This window comes from Choloepus didactylus, chromosome 1 (genome assembly GCF_015220235.1).
Source record: "Choloepus didactylus isolate mChoDid1 chromosome 1, mChoDid1.pri, whole genome shotgun sequence".
NCBI classification, from domain to species: domain Eukaryota; kingdom Metazoa; phylum Chordata; class Mammalia; order Pilosa; family Megalonychidae; genus Choloepus; species Choloepus didactylus.
The window spans coordinates 240,430,926-240,455,787 of record NC_051307.1 but is presented as its reverse complement, the minus strand read 5'-3'; the positions used below and the strand labels follow the sequence as shown (position 1 = coordinate 240,455,787).

The 24,862-nt window shown below is 47.1% G+C and overlaps 1 protein-coding gene across 7 annotated transcripts in view; it reads left to right on the top strand.

Annotated features, from left to right (window-relative positions):
• Positions 1 to 24,862, top strand: part of ATP2B2 (ATPase plasma membrane Ca2+ transporting 2) — a 389,290-nt gene that overhangs the window by 51,510 nt on the left and 312,918 nt on the right. For all 7 annotated transcript variants that reach the window (XM_037801944.1, XM_037801931.1, XM_037801845.1 and 4 more), the window contains one exon: positions 24,765 to 24,811. The gene's annotated coding sequence lies outside the window, so the exon portion shown is untranslated. Of the gene's footprint in view, positions 1 to 24,764; positions 24,812 to 24,862 lie in introns of those variants that run through there.

The following is a 24,862-nucleotide window of genomic DNA, read 5'->3' as shown; positions in this document are numbered from 1 at the left end:
CCTTCTTTATCTGTACCTTTTTATTTGGAAATAAAATCAAGTTTACAGAAAAGTTGCAAGAATACTTACAGAAAACACCCATATGTTTTACCTAGATTCATTTATTGCTGACATTTTACTCCATTTGCTTTATCGCTTATCTATCTATCTTTCTCTCTTTCTGGCATCTATCCATTCAACCATCCATCCACATACATATTTTTTTCTTAAACTGTTTCAGAGTAGCTTGCATGCAACATATCCCTTTACCCCTAAATATGTCAGTGTGTATTTCTCAAGAAGAGTGACATCCTCTTACAGAACTACAGTATAGTCATGTACTCTGTAAACACTAATATAATACTTTATCTAATTTATTGCCCTTATTTCATCAAATGACCCATTTTTTTCCCCATCTAGTACAGGATCCAGTCTAGGGATCATATCTCTTTAGCTTCCTTTAATTTAGAACATTTACTGAGCCTTACTTTTTTTTTTTAATGACCTTGAAATGCTTTGAAGAATATACTCTTTTTAATAGACTTGCTTCCCGATGATTAGTTTTGCATTCTCAGCTGGAATCCTCCCCAGGAGAGGCTGTCTTTCCCCGACATCACAGCTCGAGGCCTGGGAGGTCTGGGGCCTCACGTTGGAGATGTTATTTCTGATTGATTCCCTGGGTGTGGTGTCATTTCATTTCTCCACTGTATAATTACTATTTTCTCCCCAGTCTGTGGGTGGGCACTTTGAGACCAGGCACCTCTCCTGCTTGCTCCTCAACAAATTTCCCGCCTGTATTTAGCATCCATTGATGATTTCTTGTCTGATCCAGTCTTTACCATGATGGTTGCAAAATGCTGCTTTTCCAGCCCCAGCACTCCCTCCCCATTGACCGGTAGACCCATCATTCTGCTATAAGGCAGAGACAGAGACCCCTCCCCTTCTCCCCCATTTATTCACTGATTCATCAGTATTATCTCTATGAAGTTGTGAGTTCCTGTCTGTTTTCCCAATGGCTTATAATTCATTACTGTATTTAATTATCTTAGTGCCCAAATGGTCCCAGATTTTTCTAGCAGGAGACCCTTCAAGCTGGCTTCTGTGTTCTGTGACATGGCTCCAGTATCATCGTTTTTGTTTTTGTTGTATAAGCACCTCCTTGCTTTCTGGCATAACAAGATGTTCCCAACCCACCTTGAACCTATCCCCTGGAACCAGCCATCTCTCCAAGGACTCAGGGTTCCTGTTAGAGGGAAATGGTCTAAGAGACCAGTCTGGGTAGTAGGCAAGCACACACCCTTGTTAAGCCTCCTCCCCTCAAAGGTGGGAGTGGAGTACTGAACTCAGAGCCTGGGGGCCATAGCTGCTTCCCCATCTCATCACAGTGCATGAAACACCCAACCCACCCATGTCTAGTGCTCAAAACAGACTAGCTGTGAGCATGAGTTCATGCTGCACCTTGTGTTAGCTAAATGTCTGTGTGCACCTATGATCATTTCCAAGGGAGTTGGCCTACTGGGTCATGAAAGGCCATGTGTTCTTTAAACATGGGAATGGATTATGTTGGATAATATGTGAGCACAGGGCTCTGCTGAGTTAAACAGAGGGCGGACTGTGTGTGTGTGTGTGTGTGTGTGTGTGTGTGTGTGTGTGTGTATGTGTCTGCAGGGTCAGATTCTGAAGTTGCTTGCTGTTCTGTCCCCTCCACGAGAGCATGGGCTCCTTGAGGCCAGTGACCATGCCTGCTTTATTCACCACCCAGCACCCACAGTAGTGCTGGCCCATGGCTGGACCTCTGTGAAGGACTGTTGAGTGAATTATGATGGACAAGTGTAGCTCCTGTATATAGGGCACTTACTAGATGCCAGGTGCAGCACTGTTCAAAGTGCTTTAATCCTCACCACAACCCTACTACTATCACCCCCATTTTACAGATAAGGAAACTGAGGCTCAGGGAGGTTGAGTCCATTGCCCAAGTTTACACTGATAGGAAATGGCAGAGCTGAATTCACTCCCAGGCAGTTTTGCTCCAGTCACCGTGCTCTTAACTACCACAGTATTCTGGATGGATGGATGGATGGAAGGATGCATGTTTTGGTGGTTAGGTAAATGGATGGATGGATGGGTGGGTGGATGGTTGGATGTTTGGGTGGATAAGTGTATGGATGGATGGGTGGATAGATGGATGATGGATGGAAGGATGGATGGATGGAAGGATGGTGGGTAGATAAATGGATGGATGTGTGGATGGATGGATGGATGGGTGGACGGACAGATGGACAGATGAATGAATGGATGGTTGGGTGGATGGATGGATGTGTGGGTAAATAAATGGATGGATGGGTGGGTGGATAGATCAGTAAATCAGACATGGTGGCTTGTCCATTTGTCTCCTGCTCCTATGACCTGGCTTCTCACTAGGACCATCTCCATGTTCTCACTTCCCATCCCCTCAGTACTTGCTCCCTTTCACAGCACATCTCTCAGATCTGCACCATCAGCTGTATTCCCTATTTGAGCTGAGTACTAAGAGAGAGAGAGACAGAGAGAAGCAAACACCATCCTTGTTCTAAACCAGAAGTTGCCATCTGGCAGCTTGAGGGCCAGATCTGGCCCCTGGATTTATTCTTTTCAACCCACAGAGCATTAAAGCAACAACAAAAATGACTTAGTATGTAAAAATCAGGGGAGTAACTTTGAATTTTGGTTTCCAGCCTCTCTCTAGGAAAACAGTGGAAGATTTGGGAATTTGGGCCCTCATTTTTGCTAGGCCATCTGGGTCAGGGCTGGCAGTCAGTTGCTGTGGGAGATGAGACTTGACGCTCTCCACTTGCTGTGGTCCTCACCAGTTCTCTTCGCTTGTCATCTACTTAGACCTGGAGGGCCTGAGTTTGCAGTCCTATTGGAGACATGCCCCTCATGTCAGTCAGCCCAAGTCAGATATGCTTTCTTGGCTTTGGATTCTACTTTTGACCCTATTGAGTCAACAGTTTTCCTTGAAAGTGGTGGTGTCCTCTTTTATCTGTATCCTTGCCATAGTGGATCCTATTCTGTTTATTTGAGTTCCTTTCAATTCAGTTGAGACCCCAAGGTTGTTAGTCACCCTGGAGGTTCCCCAGTCCTCTTTGTCTTGGGTCATTCCTATCCCCTGTTGGTCAGGAAGCTGTCAACATTCTCATCTAGGTCATTGATGAAAGTGTTGAAGGGGCAGAGTTGAGGACTGAGCCTTGTGGCATTCAACCATTATGATTCGCTACAGTTGAACTATGACCTAGCCCCCCTTTCTCCAATGCTTCCTCAGAAGCATCAGGAGAACTTGTCCAGACACCAAGCCCCTGCATTGCCCAGAAAGCCCTGGGAGAGAGGGCGGGAGATAGTAGTCTCACTGGTGGGGTAGACATTGAGGCCTTCTGCATTCTCTTTTCTCATCACAAGTGGCCCTGCTCCTCTGTCACCAAATCCTTCCAGAATCCCCATGAAGGTCACCACGTCTCCCTTGCAGTCTCTTACCTCTCCTGCCTTCTGGCCCTCCGCCCTCCCCACAATTCCTCGAATCCCTGGCAGCCACTGTGAAATCACATCACACTTCCCTTACTTCCTCGGGATATCATTTGTTTCTGCCAGGAAAAAAAAATGAGCTCCCCTAGAGAAACCAAGTGTCCCCAGGCCATCCCCTTGTCCCTTGCCTGCTCCTGTGTCCCTCTGTGGTGCTTCTAGCCTGAAGATGATTCTCCTTGACAGATAAGACAGAAGCCAACTCAGAGAGGAACTGCTGCACTGTCCTCCTCTCCTCTTGGGCCAGCTCTCTGTCTGTCCCCCACAGCCCCTCTTCTTTCTGTCCTGCCTTTTGGCCTAGCTCCTGACTCATTCTGCACCTTCAGAGGAAGTCCTGTAAGGTGAAAGAGCACCTCAGATAGACAGGGGACAAAATCCTGCTGCCTTGCTGTGTGGACAGTGACTCAGCCTCTCGGACCTCAGGCTCCTCATCTGAGAAAGGAGGAATAAGAATATGGCCTGTGTGCTGGCTGCTCATCATTTGCCACCCCAGTAGGGTGATTGGCCATCCTGGTTCGCTTGAGAATAGAGGGTTTCCCAGGACACCTCCTGACCTGCTCAGATCCACTGGCTACTGTCCTCCACCCTACTCTGTGCCCTGGGAGGCTGACCGCTAAGAATCGTTATCTGATCTCTTTTGCCCTCTGACTTTGGGTTGGGTTTGGCCAATGGGAGACATCAGCAGGAGACAGGAGATTGGAGAGTGGGAGGAAGGAGAGGTTGGGGTTTTCCTTCCTTGCTCCATTTCTGCTTTGGGGCCTCCACCCTGATCCCACTCTTGCTGGGTTCCAGTACCACCTTCTCCTCCTTGCCCCTTTAGGACTAGGAGTGATAACAACCCCACCTCCACCACCAAATGCCAGTCCCTGGGTGCCCCAACACCCTGTGTTTGTTCCCGTCACCCCAGCAACGCCTTGTAAATATTTTCTGCTTTAGTCTCCTCATTTGAGCTATCTGGAGTGAATTCTGCTGGGTCCATCCTCCCTCCTAGTTTTATGGTGAGAATTAAATTTTATGTTTTGTCTGAAGGACCCAGCTCCATCATTTGTAGGTTTACTGTTATCCTCATGCTAGTTTGTACTCATTGCCCCTTTTTATATGAATGTGTTAGAAAGTGTACTGGACATGCAGGCAGCAAAGCCTCACCTGGGTCCTGACTCTTACTTCCTGGGTGTGTGGCTTTGGGCAAAACATTTCACCTCTCTGAGCTTCAGTCTCCTCATCTGTAAAATGGGATTAGTAACAGTAACCCCCACTGTGGCTGTCAGGAGACATAGGTGAAATCCAGCACCAGAAGACTGCTGGGTGTTTTGAGTCTGTGTCTGGCATGCAAAGAAGTGACCAGAGGTTGAGAGCCTCCCAGGGGCCTTCGCTGATCTATGAACAAGTTGACAACCACCATTTATCCCCCAAAACATGCACCTGGGTGAGGAAACGCTGCTTCCCTGTCCTGTGTTCCCAAGTGATTACTGGTGATAAATATGATTTTCAGAGGTCATGTCTGGAAATTTCTGTCCTGGTCCCCACTTGCCACCAGCAGTCCCTCCCCTTCTGCCCTACTCGTGTCCACTCGTCCTTTCCATCTGGCGGATTGAAGGGAGAATTCTGCCAGCTCCTTGGGCAGGGAATGGATTATTAGCACCACTTCTCAGAGCCTGTCTCCCATCTGTGAGATGGAGATGCCACAGCACATCATAGGTGTTTCCTTTGTATACGTTGAATCTGAATCTGAGCACTGTTTTGTGTGCACCACCAGTTTGTGTCTTCCAGGGAGGCGTGGTGAGAACAGGGAAGCATATGGTTTAAAACTGGTTTAGAAAACACGCTCCTTGAGTCAAATGGCCCTGATGTGGCCTGGGAGGTATGATGATTAGCACATAGTAAGCACCTAGAACTTTAAAAATCCCTTGCAGCCCTGAAATTCTGAGGCTCTTCTATGTCCTGTTACAATACTACTCAGTCATCTGTTGCATTCATTTCTGCTAATAGTACCATCCTGCATCGTTACTTAATCATTTTGGTTGCAAATTACATAAACCCAGTTGAAAATGTTGTGAACTGATGATGGGAATGTATAAGTTCTCATAACTAAACTAAACTTCAGGCAAGGCTGGATCCAGGGACACAAACACTGTTGCCACCAATTTGTCTCCCTCCACCTGTCAGCTCTGATTTCCTCTGAATTGGCTTTGTGCTTGCACAGGTTCTCCCCAAGACGTTGTAAGGATGGCCCCCAGCAACTCCAAGCTTACATCCTGCTAGCTCTGCAACCCCAGAAGAAAGCAAGTGCCTCTTGCTCAGTAGCTCCAGCAAAAGTTCTGGAATGAGGTTTTGTTGACTTGGGTCATGTAACCATGCCCAACCCATCTCCAGGGCCAGGAAAATGTGAATATCTGTTTAACTGGGCATGGTATCCAACCTGGTAGAAGGAGGCCCTCCAGAACCACGTGTGTCGAGAGGTTATAGTGGATGATTCCAAGACCATTTGAGGTCTAATGTTTGAAGCATACTTTTTCCCTTCCTAGGCAGCATAGCATAGTGGTTTAAGACACTACCTGGGTTCAAATCCTGGCTGCACCATTTACTGGCGGTGTGACCATGAGCAAGTTGCTCAACCTCCCTCATCTGGAAAATGGGAATGATAATAGTGTCTACCTTGTAGGGATGCTTAGAGATTAAATGAGTTAATCTTTGCAGAGTGCTTAGAACAGGGCCTGGCACATAGTAAATTCTCTATGTGTGCTTGGTGCTGGGAATTCCAAGGTAAGCCCATCAGTCTTGGTCCCTGACCTTACAGAGTACACAGTCTGGACACAGGTTGGGGTTCACTTATTCAATATATTCTGATTGAGAACCTGTTACTACAGATACGTTGCAGGGATAGTCATAACATGGATTGACAAATTGTGGAAGAGGGGTTATCTAATGGGGACTTCCAGAAGTAAAGGATTGGCAGGAGTTATCTGGGTGACTTTGGAAGTGGGGAGTGCAGAGGAAACAGCAAATCCGATAGTCTGGAGACAAGACTGAATATGCTGTCTTGGGGAAGTAAAAGAAGTTGAGCAGAGCTGGAGGCTGGATTTGAGGTTGGATGGGAAGGTGGGGAGAGGGTGACATGGGGAGTGATTGCTGCAAGGCTGGAGAGGGAAGTAGGTGCCGGTTTGCTCTCCCACCGTCTTATCGACTCTTGTAGGAATGTGGACTCCAGCTTAAGGGCAGCATGAACTCCAAAGAGATTTTTAGTTTAATTTAAAAACTTTTATTTTATTTTTAACAGCTTTATTGAGATATACTTGACATATAATAAACTGTACATGTTTAAAGTGTACACTTTGATAAGTTTTGACAGAGGTAGATACCCATGAAACCATCACCAAAATGAATATCCCATCACCCTGAAAAGTTTCTTCATGTCCCTTTCCAGTTCCTCTCCTTAGCCTTCCCAGAAGCTCCCTCCCCAGTTGATGACTAATTTGCTTTCTGTCACTATAGATTAATTTGTACCACTTTGCATTCCCACCAGCAGTGCATGAGAGTTGCAGTAGCTTCACATCCTCAGCAGGACTTGGTATTGTCAGGCTTCTTAGTTTAAGCTATTGTAATATATGCATAGTGGCATCTCATTGTGATTTTAATTTGCATTTCCCTGATGGCTAATGATGTTGAGTACTTTTTCAAGTATTTAGCATCTGTATATCTTCTTTGATGAAGTACCTGTTCAAATATTTCCCTCATTTTTTATTAGGTTGTTTGTTTTCTTATTAATTAGTTTTGAGAGTTCTTTATATTTTCTGGATATAAGTACTTTATTGGATATATGATACACAAATATCTTCTCTTAGTCTGTGACATGACTTTTCATTTTCTTAACAGTGTCTATAAAGAGCAGAAGTTTTTAATTTTGATGAAATCCAATTTTTCACTTTGTTATTTTATGGATAGTACTTTGGGTGTTATATCTAAGAAATCTTTGCCTAACCCAAGTTCACAAAGGTTTTCTCCTATGTTCCTATCTTCTTGTTATATCAGTTATTGAGAGAAGAGTATTGAAATCTCTGACTATGATTGTAGATTTGCATGTTTCTCTTTGTATTTCCGTAGTGTTTGCTTCATGTATTCTGAAGTTCTTTTATTAGGTCCTTAAACATTCAATATTATTATGTTGCCTTGATGAATTGATCCCTTTATTATGAAGTGGTATTCTTTATCCTTGTCAGTATTCTTTGCCCTGAAACCTACTTTTTCTGATGTTAATATAGCCACTACAGCTTTCTTTTCATTAGCATTAACATGGTACATCTTTTTCCATCATTTTATTTTAAACCTATTTTTGTCTTTATATTTGAAGTGTGTTTCATGAAGGCAGCATAGAGTTGTATGTTGCTCTTATATCCAATGCAGCAATCTCTGCCTTTTAATTCTGATGCTTAGACCATTTACATTTATTGTGATCAGCAATCCGGTTAGTTTTAAATCTATCATCTTACTGCTTGTCCCATATGTTCTTCATACCTCTATACTCCCTTTTCTGCTGTCTATTGGATTAATTGAATATCTTTTATGGTTCTCTTATTTTCTTGTTAGGTCTTTCATTTGTTATTTCAGTGATATGTTTAGAATTTATAGTATATGTCTTTAACTCATCACAGTCTACCTTCAAGTAATATTATATCACTTCACATTTAATATGCCTTACAATAGTATCCTTCCATTTTTTTCTCTCTTAAGCCTTGTGTTATTATTGCTACACATTTTACCTATCCAGATATTATAAACACCACACCACTTTGTTATTATTTTTGTTTAAATGGTCAATTATCTTTTAAAAGTTTTAAATAATTTTTTAAAAATATTATATGGTAGATACCATTTCCAATGCTCTTCATTCCTTGTGAGAATACTTATTTCCATCTGGTATCATTTTCCTTCTGCCTAAAAGACTTTCTTTAACATTTCTTATAGTGCAGGTCTGCTGGTGATGAATTCTTTCAGATTTTGTATGTCTGGAAATGTCTTTATTTTGCCTTTGTTTTGAAAAATATTTTCGCTGGTCAGGTTACAGTTTCTTTTCTTTCCGTATTTTAAATATACTGCCCCACTGTCTTCTCACTTGCATTGTTTCCAGTAAGAAATCTGTCATCCTTATCTTGGTTTCTCTGTATAGAACATGTCCTACCCCAGCTGCTTTTTAAGATTTTCTCTTTATCACTTGCTTTGGGCAATTTGATTATCAGTATGCCTTGATATAGTTTTCTTTATGTTTCTTGTGCTTGGGATTCTTTGAGCTTGTAGGTCTATGTGTTTATAGCTTTCATCAGATTTGGAAATTTTTCAGCCCTTATTTCTTCAAATACTTTTCTCTACTCTCTCCCCTTTCCCCTCTCCCCTGAGGCCTCCAGTTACACATTAGGCCATTTAAAGTTGTCCTAAAACTTTAAGTTGTTGTTTTCTGATACTTTAAAATTCTCATTTTTCTCTGTGTTTTATTTTGGGTAGTTTCTATTTCTTGTCTTCTGCGATGTCTAATCAGCTATTGATCCCGTCTAAGCTCTTTTTCATCTCACATGTAGTTTTCATCTCTACAAGTTTCATTTGGATTATTTTACATAACTTTTATGTCTCTACTTAACTTTTGAACACATGAAATACAGTTATAATAACCATTTCAATGTCCTTGTCTGCTAATTCTGACATTGTGTCAGTTCTGGGTCCATTTAGATTGATTGATCTCCTTATTATGGATTGCAATTTCTTGCTTCTTTGCATGCACGGTAATGGTTGACTGGATGCCAGACACTGCGAATTTTACCTTGTTGGGTGCTGGATGTTTTTGTATTCCTATCAATGTTGTCAAGTTTTGTCTGGGATGCAATTAAGCTATTGGAAGCAGTTTGAAGCTTTTAATATTTGTTAGGTGGGAAACCAGAGCAGTTTTCAGTCTAGGGCTAATTATTCTCCATGACTAAGGGAAGACACTTCTGAGTTCTCTTGTCAATATCCCATGAATATTGAGGTTTTCCTTGTCTGGCTGGTGGCAACAAGTACCATTCCCAGACCTCGGTGAGTTCCAAGCCTGGTTCCCTATAATCCTTTCTGTTGGTTCTCTCCCTGGCTTTCCTCACACATAGGCTTTCATCACTACTGGGTGCTCTAGGGGGACCCTCTGCAGATCTCTAAAGCTCTCTCTATGCAGCGCCATCCTCTCCAGCATCGTATCCCAGACTCTCAGCTGCAGATCTTCAACACAGCGAGTTGGGGAGGTTCCGCTTGGGTTCCCCTTCCCTGAGCCATGGCCTGGAGACACTCTCAAGGCAGAAAGCTGGGGCAGTCTTTGGGCTCATCTCATTTGTTTCCCAACTCCATCACAGATATCCAGGGTCTTACAAATAAACTGCTATTTTATATACTTTGCCCATTTTTTTGTTTTTTGCAGGTGGGGAGGTAAATCTGGCCCCTTTTACTCCATCTTGGCAGAAAGTGAAAGTCCCCTGAATAGTTTTGATAAAGGAAGCAATGGACCAACTTTGCTTTTTAGAGCAATCCTTGTTTTTAGAGGCTCTTCCCAGTCTTCCCGGGGTCTTGAGCATGGAGCAGATTTTTCCAGGCTCCTCCAGCCCAGGAAGGTGGTATGGCACGAAGCCAGCCCTTCAAGATCAGCCCTACAAGGAAGAGCTGTATGTCCACCAAGAAGTGGCCCAGCCTCCCCCGCTGTCACTTCCCATTCTCCAGGTCCCTGGCCCTCAGAGGCAGGGAGTGTTTGAGTGAGTGAAGCAGCTTGTCAGTGTGCTGGCAAGAGGAGGGGAGTTGATGCTCGAGGGCCATGGGGAGAAAAATAAGCTTTCAGATTGGAACAGCATATCACACATCAGGCCCGTCCACAGCCTGACCCGATGGGGCCAGCAGGCCAAGGTTCTTTATCCCTTTTTAGAGGTTTGGGGTCATGGGAGGTCCCCCAGCTTCTAATTGGCAGAGTTTGTGTCATTAAGCACTTATGCAGGATTTGGGGCCCAGGGCACCGATTTGGGTGGCTCTGAGTGGACCCCTGCCCCCTCCCACATCCCTAGGAGACTCACAAGGAAGATCTGGAGGTGACTCCTGCAGCTGCTGCAGCCTCTCTTGCTGGCAGGAATCTCTTTGAGTAGAGGCCAAGGAGCAATGGTTGCAGTACTCCCTAGGGAAGCATTTGCAGCAGCTCCTGACCTGGTCAGTACATAGCTGTTGGGTATTGACGAGGATGACTGAGAGTGTGCCACCTGGTCAGGGCAAAGCAAGGTTTTATGGAAGGATGCGTGTGGATGCTGGGTGAGAAATGCCACCTGGGAGGTGCTGGTGGAATTTTCCACCAAGGCCAAATCATGGCAAGCAGTTTCTAGACGGCAGCCTCTGATTCTTGTCTGTCTGCAAATCTGAGTGCACAGAACACTGGAGAGAGAGGTTGAAGGGGAACAAAGAGGACTTCAGGGTCTCGCACAGAGGAATTAAAGTTTGGACACAGAGGCAGGATGGAGAAACTGAGAACCAGGAAATCGTATTGCCCCGTGTCCTCAGGATGTCACTGGTGGAGGGAATGGGACTGCATGTAACTTTTAGTGCTGTGCCCTGATAGCTTTGTCTATAAAATTCCTGACCATTGAAACTCTAAGTCAGAGGCTCCAAACCAGGAGTCTGCAGGCTATATTTAATTGTGCATGCATGGCATGGTCCCCACTGGTGTTTTCAACTGAAATTAGTTGCCAGCATCCACACAAAGGCAGATGTCATGGAAGAACATGGATTTCCAGCTTACCTTGAAAAATTAGAAACTTAGATAACCCTGAGCCTGTGACTGCAGCTTTCCAAAGGGATGGGCTTTGTATTTTCTTTATGCCTCAGTGACCCCAAAAGAAGTGTTTCCTCCAGGCCACAGAGAGAGGGTCGTGGGGCTCTTTTGGGAATCAGGGAAATTGGTTGGTTGGTTGAAGTCAGAGGCTGGCTTTGTGCATCTGTGAGAGGCAACAGAAGCTGCATTCCCCAAGTGGATGTCTCCCAGGCTGAGTTGGACAGGGTGCCAGTGGGGTTGCCTTGGGATATGATGCTTTGGCAGGCATTGGAACAATGGAAACCAAGGTTTCACCATGTGGCCAGCACCAACTAATAAGGTATTGTAGCCTTGATTGTCTTGTGCATCAGTTAGGAGCATTTTGACTGCAAATAACAGAATATATGAATAAAAATACATATGTAATAAGTTTCTGGTAATGTGGGGTCCCCACGTTGATTCAGTAAAGACCCACGTGCCATCGCACATGTCAGCCCCATGGTTGCAAAATGGCTGCCACTGCTCCAAGCCTCACATTCCCACAGGAAAGCATCCAAAGACCAGAAAAAAAAGGAAGTGAGGAAGAAAGATTTTTCTTGTGTCTCTCTTTGTTAGTTGGGGAGAAAAAAATCTTCCCTGGTATCCCTCTAGCAGAAGTCTGATTGGCTGGAATGGGCCAGATGGCTACTGTCCTATGGGAGAGAGTCTAGAAAAGTGAATATCGAGCATTTCCTGCCTCTCCCATGTGTTAACAGTTTGGAACAAGGGGAAGGAAAATGGCTGTTGGGTGGACAACCAACAGAGGCTGCCCTGCCTCAACTATAGGATGGAGGCAAGACTGAGGACCTCGTGAGACTCCTGTCAGATGCCCACAAGTATGTGCTGGTCAAAGCTTCGTTGTCAGGGTTATTATTTCAGAAAGCACTGGATTATTAAAGATGAAGAGTTACTCCACCTCCCTTGGCAGGTGGTTTCCAGTTTCTTTTGCTCGTGCAGTGTCCCCTTTAAAGGCCACCGCTTCACTATCACACCCTCCCTTCATTAAATCCCCATATCTCTCCATCAGGGAAGGAGGCATTTGATTTTACCAAATTCACTCTAAAGGAAGGGGCTGTGGCCATTAACAAATGAGGGCTTGTTAACTTCAAAGAGAGAATCGTTACTAGTAAGTTTCTAGCATGGTGTGTTTAGGCTAAGAAAAATATATTTTTTTCTGCAAAGTGGGTCGAATCCAGGATGGAACAAATCATGTCTTCTGTTATTCCAGCAGTGGATGGCAGCCCTGCCTGGGAAACATTTTGGAAGTGAGGGAAGGGTGGGAAAAACAGCATTTATGAAGGACCCATGTGTGTTAACCCATTTAATTCTCACAGTGACCCTACAAGGTAGGGATTAGGATTCCTGTTTTGTAGAGGAGAGAGAGGTTCAGAGAGGTTGAGTCACAAGCAGAAGGTCACACAGCTGGGAAGTGGCAGAGCAGGGATTCCATCCCCAGACCCATATTACTGGGGGCTGCACATCCTCCCCATTTTTCATCATCTTCATTTCTGGGAAGCCCTGACTCAGGCGATAATCTCTGAGGGCTGGATTAGAAGTGACACAAAGCCATGGCTCCCTCCATTTCAGTGTCCCAAACTGCCGCTGCCCTCACTGGTTTTGGCTGCAGCTCAGATGCTCTCATTTCCCAAGGAGCTCACAGCTTCCTCCTGGCACTGCTGTGCCCTCCAGCCAGTCAGGGATGGGAGGACGGGGGCAGAAAGGCCAGTCAGAGAAGCAGAGGTGACCTCAGGCCTCTTGGGCCTCACCATCCCTGGACTGGCACAGAAAAAGAGCTCAGCAACATTGGGGGAAGATGACATGGGCCAGGCAAGGACCACAGGGTCAGAGCCACCTGCAGGGGGTGTAACAGAGCTGGTCCATGAGAAGAGAGGCCCAGGGTCAGGGAAGGGACCCACTCATGCCCACAGTCCCTTCGTAGCAAAGCCCCAGCTCAAGGCCAGGCCCTCTGACTCCTCATCCAGTGCTCATTCCATCTCACTTTGTATCAGAGAGCTATGAAGTACCTTCTGTGTGCTTGGCTCTGGGGCACCCAGGGTGAGCGAGGCACACAGTGCCAGCCCCGACTGAGCCTCAGAACGATGACAGCTCATGTGGAGAGGCACTCTTGAAACCAGCAAATGTTAGAGCTGACAGGGCCCCACAAAGGCTATGGGCCTACCCCAGAGTGGCAAACTCCAGTGCCCCCAGGGCCAAGTTCATGGCGTGCTGCCTGAAGCACTGGGGGTAAGCAGTAGGGAGTGGTGGGGACTGTGGCTCCTGAAGGGAACAGCCACATTTGGTGCCAGCCAGTTGTTAACCAAGTAGGAGCATGGGGCCCCTGAAGCCAGGGAGTATCACTTTTTGGAAAATCTAGACATCTGAACTTTGCAGTATCATTTTCCTAATTTTTAAAACACACTTCAGCGACACAAAAAATCATCTGCAGGCTGAATTCAGCCCATGGTGGCCATTGCGTGACCCCTGTCCACTGCTCATGAGCTCAGAGAAGGAAAGGATTTTCTTGAGGTTACACAGCAAGATAGCAGCGGAGCCAGGCATAGTACCCGACTCTGCTGGTCCAGGCCGGGGATTCCGTGGGCCTGCTTCACTTTAGGTACAGAGTCCAGTCTCTCTTCTAGATATGGGATGCTGTTTTTGCTTTGACAACAAACCATTTATGGTAAAAGACAGCCTTCCTGCAACTTCTTCTATGAGAAGCAAAATTGGGAAATTAACAGTAAGTTGTGTTAAATCTTCTGGCACCTTCTGAACAGTGCTCTGTGTTTTTATTCCTGAGTTGTTTTTTTCCTTAGTGATGTAGGCTTATACCTGTATTTGTAATGGAGATATTTCTGCTCCTTCTTGTTCAGAGTGTACTGAGCACACGGTTCTCTTCTGGGCTGCTGGGCCCTGTACAGGGCCAGCCCAAATGTGGGGGTGGGGTCAACTCTGCATGGTTTGTCCAGACATGTCCACAGTGTCCCCTGTGCAAGGACTTTCTCTCACACTGGTGTGCCCCCAAAGCCTGGCTTTCCAGGAGCTGGTGTCAGTTGCCAGGAATTTGTGTGCCACTGATCAGATGGGAAGTAGAGAGGTTAGAGCCCAGGCCTTGGAGTTGGGTTTGAGTCCTGGCTTGGCCACTTAGCAGCTGTGTGACTTCGGGCAAGTCACTTCCCCTCTCTGTGCCTCAGGATTCCCAATCTATAAAGTGGGTTAATAATATTTACAAGCAGAGTTGTAGTGAGAATTAGATTATAAAACATGGGTAGGTAGGATGAGCCTATCTGTTGGCTGTGAATTATAATGTTTATTGCCACAAATAAACATGTAGTTCATCCAAATCAAGAAATGGATAATGTTGATTAACAGCAAATTCTGTGAATGCTTTCCTCTTCTGATTTATGCCTAGGTTAATTTTCTTAAAATCATTTTTAACTAATAATATGTAATATTTATGTGCCAGGCTCCATGTTAAACACATTACAAATGTTGACACATTTAGTCCTCCTTACCATCCTCTGAATTGGATACTGTTTTATGGATTAGGAAACTGATGCACAGAGAGATCAAGTAACTTGTTCCAGGACACACAGCTGACAAGGGGCTGGACTGGGGTGGAAAACCAGGCTGTGTGGCTTATGATTTGTGCTCATAACCACTCACTCCCTCCTTCCTGCTTTATGCACTCTGAAACACATCTTCCAATTTGGAATTAAGCAACCCAAAGGACGAGACCATTCTTTCCATACCTGAGGAAGTAGTGGAAAGACCCTGCCCTTTGGAGGCAAAAGACGTGGGTTCAAATCCAAGCTCTGCCTCCAGGGTCATTTTACCCCCATCCTTGCTTTTCTTCCTCTCCAAATGGGGCTAATAGCACCATCTACCGCACAATTGGAGGGACACAGAGGCAGGCACTGGGCAAAAAAGTGCTTTACAAAGTCTTAAATGCAGTGTAGATGCTCATAGCAATATTAATAGTCATAATAATTATTATTAAAATTATTGAATTAATATTATAATAGCAGTAATAAGGTTAACTGCTCCTGAACCATTTTACAAATGAGGAAACCAGGGCTTGGGGAAATTAAATAGTCAGGATCCTAAAGCTGTGTTATCACTAGAAAGCATCTGCAGCCTGTGTGACGCCACCATTGCCAGCGAGTTTCTGAGTGACCCTTAGTGAAACCTGCCAGCCAAGAGCAGGTCCCTCTGTAGCAGCGAGTGGCTGGTCTGTCCTAGGGCACTTTGTGGGGTCCTGGGGGGTTTCTTCTCTGTCTCTGCCTGAGGATTCGGGTGTGTTTGCCACCTGACGCTAAGCGGCTCAGCACCCCCACCTGCCTCCCCCAACGCACAGCATCACCACCGATGTGGGTAGTAAGAGGATTTCAGCCTTTGCATTGCTTGGCAATATTTTGTTTATAGGAATTTATGCCAGGGATTAATATACAGTTGACGAACTGAACTGCTTACTTGGCAAGAAGGGAAAATGAAAGACGTTTTTAAGAAATTTGGTGTGCAAATGATTTTTCTTTAAAAGAGGGCGTGCAGGTAAACCTCTGGAGGAAGCATCCCTAGCTTTAAGCTCTGCTCTGCTGCTTCCCAGCTGTGGGATGCTCTACCTGCCACCAAACCTCTCCCTATGCCCCCCTCTGTAAAATAACAGCCCCTACTGGGCTGGGCATGACGGTGCTTGTGGAGAGGCAGCACAATGCCAGGCACATAGGAAGCACTCGAGAATAAGCCGCGTGGGAGCAGGCCCCTGCTGTCTCTCCGCACCTGGAATGGCACATGGCACATGGATGGCCCTCAAGAAAAGTGGGTTAGATGAATAAATGAATGGTAAACATAACAATCGTTATTGCGATGATGATTGTTTTTATGCTTCAAAAGAGAATTGGGAAAGAGGGTGGGGTTTGGAGTTCTTGATTGTGAGAATCCAATATGACAAAAGCAGTAAATGGAGGTCATAAACTGTAAAGTTCCTGCATGGGTGTTGTAAATGTCATCATCTTTGCTATTGCATGTGCATCCTACTGTAGGGAAGTTGTCCTGTGCTGAGGCCTCTGGGGAGAGCCTGCCATGGTCTCTGGGGCTGGGGTTGAGCTTTAGGGCCTGAAGAGACCACATTGAAAGGGGGCAGTGGAGTCCCTGTAGACTTCACAGGCCTCATTTCCCTGCATATAAGTGACTTGCCACAGCTTAGCTGAGGGCTGTCTCTGGGCTTCTGTCTGCTCCATGGCCACCACCCAGTCTGGGCTACCATTGTTTCTCGCCTGGACAGTCGCCATGGCCACTTCACTGCTTCCGGCCTCCCCTCTGAACTCCCTACATCCATCCTCCATGCTGCAGTGAACAGAGCCATCACCCCTTTGCTTTATACTATTTAACGGTTTCCCATTTTTCTCAGGAGAAAGCCCAAAGCCCTGCCCATGGCCCCTTACCCATGTCTCCAGCTTCATCTGATACCACGCTGCAGCTCATGCTCTGCTCTAACCACACTGGCTTCCTCTCAGTCCCTCCAGCTGCCAAGCCCCTCTTGCCACAGGGCCCTCGCGTGTGCTGCACCGCCTCTCCCTGTGCCTTAGCCCGCCCCACCCCAATACCTGTACCTGCTCACAGCCTGCATGTCCTCCAGGTCTCAGCTCAAGGCACTTTCCTGGATGGTTCTGCCCCAGGACAAAGTGGGCCCCATTCCACCATCCCTTCTTCCCCAGAACCTGTCTCAGGTGACATTGCACATCTATCCGAGTGACCGTTGGTAAATTGCCTGCTTCTTCCCGCAGACTGTAAGCTCCATGAGGTCAGACACTGGGGCTGCCTTCACTCCCCAGTCCCCAGGGCATAGGGGAGCTCCACAGGTACTCAAAAAAAAACATTAAGTCTACCTGAAACTACCAAACTCCAACCCAGCAGTCTGGACTCCTGAAGACAATTATATAATAAAGTAGATTACAAGGGGTGACAGTGTGATTGTGAAGACCGTGTGGATCACACCCCCTTTATCTAGTGTATGGATGAGTAGAAAAATGGGGATAAAAACTAAAGGACAAATGGGGTGGGATGAGGGGATGATTTGGGTGTTCTTTTTTCACTTTTATTTTTTATTCTTGTTCTGGTTCTTTCTGATGTAAGGCAAATGTTCAGAGATAGATTGTGATGATGAACGCATAACTATGTTATCATACTGTGGACAGTGGATTGTATACCATGGATGATTGTATGGTGTGTGAATGTATTTCAATAAAACTGAATTTAATAAAAACAAACAAACAAACAAACAAACAAACAAAAACATTAAGTCAGTGAAGAAATGCCCACCCCCACATCACTCCCAAATCCTAATAAGCAAGATCCAGGCTCTACCCTTGTGCTTCACAGACTAGAAGGACAATAAGCTAATATCTGCTAGCTCCAACCATGTCCACAGGTTATCTTCCTCAATTCTCACAGCAATCCAATGGAATGGAGAGATACTATTTCCCCCATTTTGCAAGTGAATGATTGTGAGGCTCAGAGAGACTGGGAGGAGAGGCCCAGCATCACATGGCTAGGGAGGGTCTGGGCCAGGATCCAAACCCAGAACGGCACGACCCAGGAGCCTCTGCTCTGATCTCTTCCTCCTGCCCCATCACCATCTTCCCCACCTTTGGTTTGTCTATGCCTTGCCCATTTCATTGTTGCATGCGAAGGGCTGCGTCATTTAGGGGGCTGAGAAGCTTGACCCCACCTCCCCAGCCTTTCTGATGTTTTCTCCTTAATATAAGCTGGTTCCCAAGGCAAAGCATAATGGAACCCATTGCTGATTCTGTTCTTGGGAGCTGATTGTTTGTTGGGTGCCTTCAGTGCATCACTTTGCAGAAAGGTGGTCACCTCTCAGAGAAGCCAGGTCCAACTGACAGATTCTGTGCCTGCTTCAGCATCAGGGATGACCGGCCTTGGGATCTGACAGGCTTTGGGGGAGACAAAGCATGCTGACATAGTGGAACTCATTGGACTTACCTCCCTCATTTTACACATGGGGAAACTGACGCCCAGGGAAGGGAGGGAACTCATCCAAAGTCAGAGAGTGAGTTTCAAAGGCAAAAGGAGAAACCAAGGAGCTGGATTCCCTGGGCAGTGATCTTTTACATTTGCCTGATATCTTGCTGGTGAAGTGGGGTCAGGTAGGGAGGTTTTTTGTTTCTACAAGCCTATCCATGAAGTCTGAAATTTCACTATCACTATTTTATCTGAAAAATAGTTTCTACTAATTCTCTCTCAGAATGCAAATGTTCTTGGGTGGGTGAAGTGCAGGGAGCCCTACATGATGAAACACTTTTTTCATTCATTCTTTCATTCTTTCATCCCTTAATCCATCCATCCCCTTCTCTCTTCATCTGTAGCTCTATCAATCCAATTATCTGTCTCCCTTTCATCCATCCACCCATCCATCTATCCTTTCTTCATCCATCCATCCATCTATCCATCCATCCCTTTAAGCATGTTCTCATCAAATACAAATTCTGTGACAGGCTCTGTGGGTTAGAGAGGTGAATGCCACTCAGTTTCAGCTCATGCAGAGCCCCTACTGCTTTGGTGTTCATGGGTCAGCTTCACAAAGAAGAGATGACCAAGTAGAAAGAGTCTGGAGTCCGCAAACGTGAGTTCTTCATCCCAGCATGGCTATGTGTGCTTAGTCAAGGCCCCCCTCTGGGTCTCAGTGTGCCCATCTGTGAAGTGGGTGAGTAGGACTGGATGAGTGCTTCCTAGACTACAGTCATTTGTATACCTCCCTGCACACTTTGTAGACCAGATCACCTGTAACTAAAAATTACTCAATATTTGAATGCAGATGAACTCATGTTTTATAACCTAACTAATTTTATTTAAAAAATGGAACTTCATCACTACTATAAAAGGGGAGAGGGAAAATATCAACTTCATAAATAGAAGGCAACCATAAAATTACTAAGGAAAAAAAAGGGCAAACTGCTGCTCATTCGGACCTGCTTTTCCTTATTGAAAAGAGAATTTAGCAAGTGTTGGAGAGGCATTAACGCTTTGCTAGAGTAAACTGATTCTTTCTGCTCGGAGTGAATTTCTGGGGGCCCGGGGGTTACCCCGGAGAGTTCCCTGAGTGTGAGCACGACTCCCGCCCCTGGTGGGAAAGACTCTCCTGGAGACCCACTCTCTTCTGGGCCCTCTGACTGTGCCACAGTCCCTGCCCCTCCTGAGAATTTGCCCCTCACCCCCACCCCAAGCCTCCCAGAGGCAAGGGTCAGGGAGCCATGAGCCGGATTCTGTAACTCAAAACGGGTGGTATCTGCTTCAAATCCTGACCAAGGAGAGAAACCAATATGGAAATCTGAAGCTGCCTCCATCCAGGAGCTTGACAGGTATCAGGTGCTGCACGCCATTCATAGGGAACCCTGACCTTTTCTACTCTTACCCTCAACCACAAGACTCCTCCACGACCTCTGACCCTTGACCTGGGGTCCCCAAAGTCCATGAGAGCATAAGGTCCCAGAGTGTGGCCTTTCTGCGTTTCCCTGGGGCATCATCAGGTAGAATCAGAAAAACATGTCTCAGATATGCCAGTGCCTGAAATCCCTCCACTAACCCTGGAGGGCAGGGTGGTCTGGGGGAGCCTGGGTTTGGGTTGCTTTGTGCTCTGACTGCCCCCTGCAAGTCCCCACCTCTGAGTTTCCGAGTTTCTGGGGGCTGCAGAACCTCCTGCCGCAACCCTGACATCAAGAGTATTACTTACTTGCAAAAATGTTCCATTTTGGATTCAGATTTCAGAGGGATATTTGAAATACTGACACTGTTGCCAGCTCTGTTGAGAACACAGAAATCCCATGTTCTCATCTGACTTGGGCTCCAGCCTGGGGCATGAGGGATGAGAGCAAATGAGCATCTTGGTACCATCTGAATGTCCCAGCCAGAGAAACCTTAAGCCCACACGGGGGAAAATGTTAAAAGCACAGCATTGAGCTTTGCCTTAGAAAGGGCTTTTCCTGTAGTTAATAGCTGTAGTCTCTTCTGGAGGCTTTGCAATTCATTCATTCATTCATTCATTCATTCCACCAGGGCTCGTGTTTGACTAGGTTAAAAAAGCCCTGTAGGTTCTTTATAGCCCTGTAGGTTCTTGTTTGTTACATGCCAAAGCATCAACTTGTTAAATATTTTCACCCTCACCCCTGTATTCAAAGCTATTTATTGAGCATGCACTCCGTGTTTCAGGCATTGGGCTTGCCAGGCCCTGGGATACACCAGTGTGCAGAGTTTAAGGGCCATTGCAGAGAGACCATGATTACAACACAAGGGTTGTTATAGTGGATTCCCAGACAAGGTGCTGCCGTGGGAGCTGGCGGAGGACACCCTCATGTCTTGGCCAGAAGCGACACAGAGACATTTTGGAAAAGTTACTCTGACTGTGAAATTCCACACCCGAGACTCTTACTGAATCTTCAAATGACAGAGCAGGAATTTAACCAAGAGAACTTTGAGTCCAGCATTCCCCCAAAGTGGGTTCTGAGGAATGCTTGTGTTGTGGGGTGTTACTCAACAGATATGACTCAAAAATAAAAGGCTGCAAGGTCAAGTTAGTTGAGGAAATGCTGGGTTAAGCAAAACTAAGCCAGTTTCTGTGTTGCAGTACTTATCAGAGCCTTAATGCTTAATTGCTTTGTGAAAGCTATAAGGGGGAGGAGGTTGCAGCATGGAACAGTTCCACACACTTTCGACCATGGTGCCCTGTTTTAGGGAGCTTCTCAAAAGATTAGTGCTCCCCAGAGTGGGCTCTGGGGAGCTTCTAATCTAATCCAAGCCTTTTGTTTACAGACAAGGAAAAAAAAGCCAGGCCCAGAGAGGGGATGGCACTTGTCCAACATCTCACAGCAGTAGCGAGACTAGAACCCAGGGCTCCTCCCGTGGGAGCAGACCGTTTAGGGTGTCTGGTTTGCATCTTGGGTGTTAGTGGCATATGAGAAGAGTGGGATCCACGTGGGTTGAAGCAAGCCTGGAAAGATTCCTGGAGGAAGTAGGGCTTGAGTTGGAAAGTCTGGGGCTCCTGGGAACCAATGACTTTTGCATTTATTGACTAAACAATGGCCTCACAGAGAACCAGTTATACACTGGAATCTCATTGCCAGCCAGTTTGCCTAGTGGGGACTCCAGGATGGGGAAGTCCTCCCACCCAAGGAGCTGAGTCCCTGAACTTGCAAAGGATAGGAGCACTTGGACTTTCCAGGTCCCCTCTTCCAGGAAGCTTCCCCTGATTGCCACTCCCAAGTCAGAGTGTTCCCACCAGCCTGCTCCCCATATTCTCACCTTTAATGTTTGTAGCACCATTTTACCCTTAATCCTTTCTTCCTTGTAAGATTTTTATTGTTGTTCAGCTGGGTGAATCCTAGTTTATAAGGAATTTGAGAGCAGAGTGGGTGGTTTATTCTTCCTTGTTATGGTTAGCATTTATTGAGCACTCACTACATGCTAAGTGTTTCCCACACATCATCTCATGTTACCTTCACCACTGCCCTCTGCAGTAGCTGTTTCTAACCCCATTTCATGGAGGAGCAAACTGAGGCTCAGGAAGTTAAAGCAACTTGCTCAAGAACAGGGGCCAGTAGATGATGGAGCTGGGATTTGAACCCAGGCCTTCATTTCTCTTTTCCTTATGAAAAGGCTTGTGAAACTGGACTGAACCGAGTCATGAATAATCCCACAGGCATCCTGCTCTTCTGCAGCCGTGGCTTAACTGGGCCCTGCTCCTGACCTGGAGCCTGGCTCTCTCCTGTCTCTTCAAGGCTGTGGTCAAGGACCCCAGTCTGGGACTGTGCTCTGAGCTCAGCCTGGCTTCAGCTGGAGGTCTGTAAGAGGGACCAGGATGACAGGTGCAATCACCTGCAACTCGAAAGGACAAGAACTCCGGCAGCCCAGATGGCCTTTAGGCTCCCAAGCTCACTGCCCACGTGGGGTCCTAGCCTCACTCACCTTCATTTTACTCCAGAACCTTCCATGTAGGTTTTCCCAGCCCAGCCCCTTGCCATTATTTATAGGTAGAAGACGGATACAGGGTTCATGGCAGCTGTCAGTGTGGATAAAACATTAACAGTGGGGACACCCAAGAACACCCTTCCCACATTTGTGGTTTGGACAGGGGCCGGGGTCTCCTTTCTTCCGTAATTAAAAATTCACTAGGGAGGACAGATTTCTCATCAATCTTTCATCCCAACAGCCCCGCTGGAGAAGAGGAGGGCATTGCTGCTGAAACAGAGCTGCCCAAGCTCAGGATGTCACTGCCATCCTCGTGGGTTCAGGGCTTTGGTGGGGAGCAGGTGGCCCCGGCTGAGCCTGGGGGAGCCCCCGGCATGTCACTGGACGTGACAGGTGGCTAATTCTCAGCTGTCTGCCTCACATGGGTGAGATGGCAGGCAGAGGCCCACAGAGGGTCGGGAAATGAGCGAATGAAGCGAAAAAGTCTGGAGGCATCTAGATAACTATATGGCTGATACTTACCACATTTAAAATTAATGAGAGAGTGTGTGGGGGTGGGCCTTGCATGGGGCCAGCCCAGGACCACCCGCCCTGTGACCAACCTTGCTGCATGAGTCTTGAGCATGCTGTGTAACTTCTCCAGGACTCGACTTCCACATCTGTGATATGGGATGAATAATAATCTCCTGGAGGTAGGGTAAGGCATCCAGGAACTGAGGCTAAAGGGTTTGGCCCAGTGCCTGCCCAATGGGACCTCACTCAGCGTCGGTGCATATTAGAAAGCTGCTGTGTAAACTGAGCCCTGGCCGCTGTCCTGGTGAGGGTCTGGCCTGTGCGTCCCAGGTCGGGTGGAAGGGCCTATCTGGTGAGGCAGATGGAACGGGCTCTGCCACTCTCCGGCCGGGTGGCCTGGTGGAAGCCCCACCCCACTCCTGGCCTCAGTTTCCCCACCCATAAAGCAGGTGACCTCCTGGGTTCCATGAAACCTAGCACATGGCTGCCTTGTATCTGGCTTGTGTTTTTCCCAGAAGAGATTTCCAGGGGAGTCTGTGGCTTGCCGGCTCTGTGATCCTGTGACTGGCTCTGTGTCCACCTCATAGCCCCATAGGCTCCTGTGGCTCCACACCTGGCTCTCCGTGAACTCGGGGTTGGGCTGTTTTTCCAGGAAGGACACGGCCTGGCTCAATAGTGAGAGGAATTTGCAGGGTGTACAGTAGAAGGGACAGGCCGGGGTGGAGGGGTAAGAGAAGGGCCCTGGCTAGACTCCAAGCAGTGGGGGAGGCAGGGAGCAGACGCTGGAGGACGGAGCAGAAAACTCAGGCTCAGGCCAAGAGTGCAGAGGAGACAGGTGTGGGGAAGGATCAGCACCGAAGGCCCAGTGGCGGTGGGGTGGACTGAGCCCTCTGAGTTGGGAGGGCCTGGTTAGGATTACCTTGGGGGCACAGATGTGTAGATTCAGCAGGTAAGTAGGGCCCAGGGAAGCAGGGCCCTATTTGCCCCTTAAGGTCCACTCTCCACCCTTCTCCACCCGGCTCTGGGTCCCAGGAGGCTGGTTTCTAGGGCTGGCATCAGTGGACAACCTCACCCTCTGACTTCCTGCTGGGTATAATCAATGGGGAGCTCTGGCAGGATAAGAAGTGAGGGAGAAGAGTGATGTTAGGGCCTTTAGCCTCCCAGCTCCCTCCCTCAAGGTTACCTTGGGCTGGCTGCATCCCCTGACAACTGCCAGGGCGATCCCCACCCCCTTCAGGACTAGGGGTGTAGTGCAGACGTCTCTACTCTCTCGCCCTGAGAACTGCATTGTAAATAGTTCCTTTATCAACCCCTCCTCAAACTACACGGGTGCACCAGGACATGAGTGGTTTAGCTCCCGAGAGCCTACAGGGCAGGGATATTAGGAAGGGATGCTGACCGTGCTTTGACCAGAGTCTGACTCGGTCTTCTCACCTTTGATTGCTCCCAGGGATGGGCCTGGCTTTCCCTCTCTCTTGAATTCTCAGCTAATATATCTGAGCAGAAGGAAGGGAAGGAAGAGGGAGGAAGCCCAGCCAAGCCTGGGAGATTTGTCTCCTGAAAGAGGAGTTCACATGCACTTTGCAGATCACAGAATCAAAGCTAGCATGGGGGCTGCAAGCTCAAGTGCCCAGGGGCCCTGGAGATGGTGCAGGGAATTAGGGAAGTTGGGACTGGGGGGGAGTGCCGCCCCTCCCTGTCCTATGGGAACATGGGCCGAGAGGAGCCAGAAAGGCAGAATGTGCATGAAATCCCTTAGTTTCTCAATACTGTGTTAAATATTAAATTTTAAATGCTGCTTCGGCCAAGCACATCTATGAGCCAGACGTGGATCCCAGGGCCCCAGGCTGCAATCTGGAGAAAACGCCCGCCTGACCTGCCTTTCTGATCTGTTTCTTCGTAGGTTATTGCAGCCCCTGGAGTGAGGACAGAGAATCCCCGAGGAGACAGGTGAGTGTTAAGAGGCCAGACCCCCGGGTTTGTGTTGGCAGCTCCTAAAAG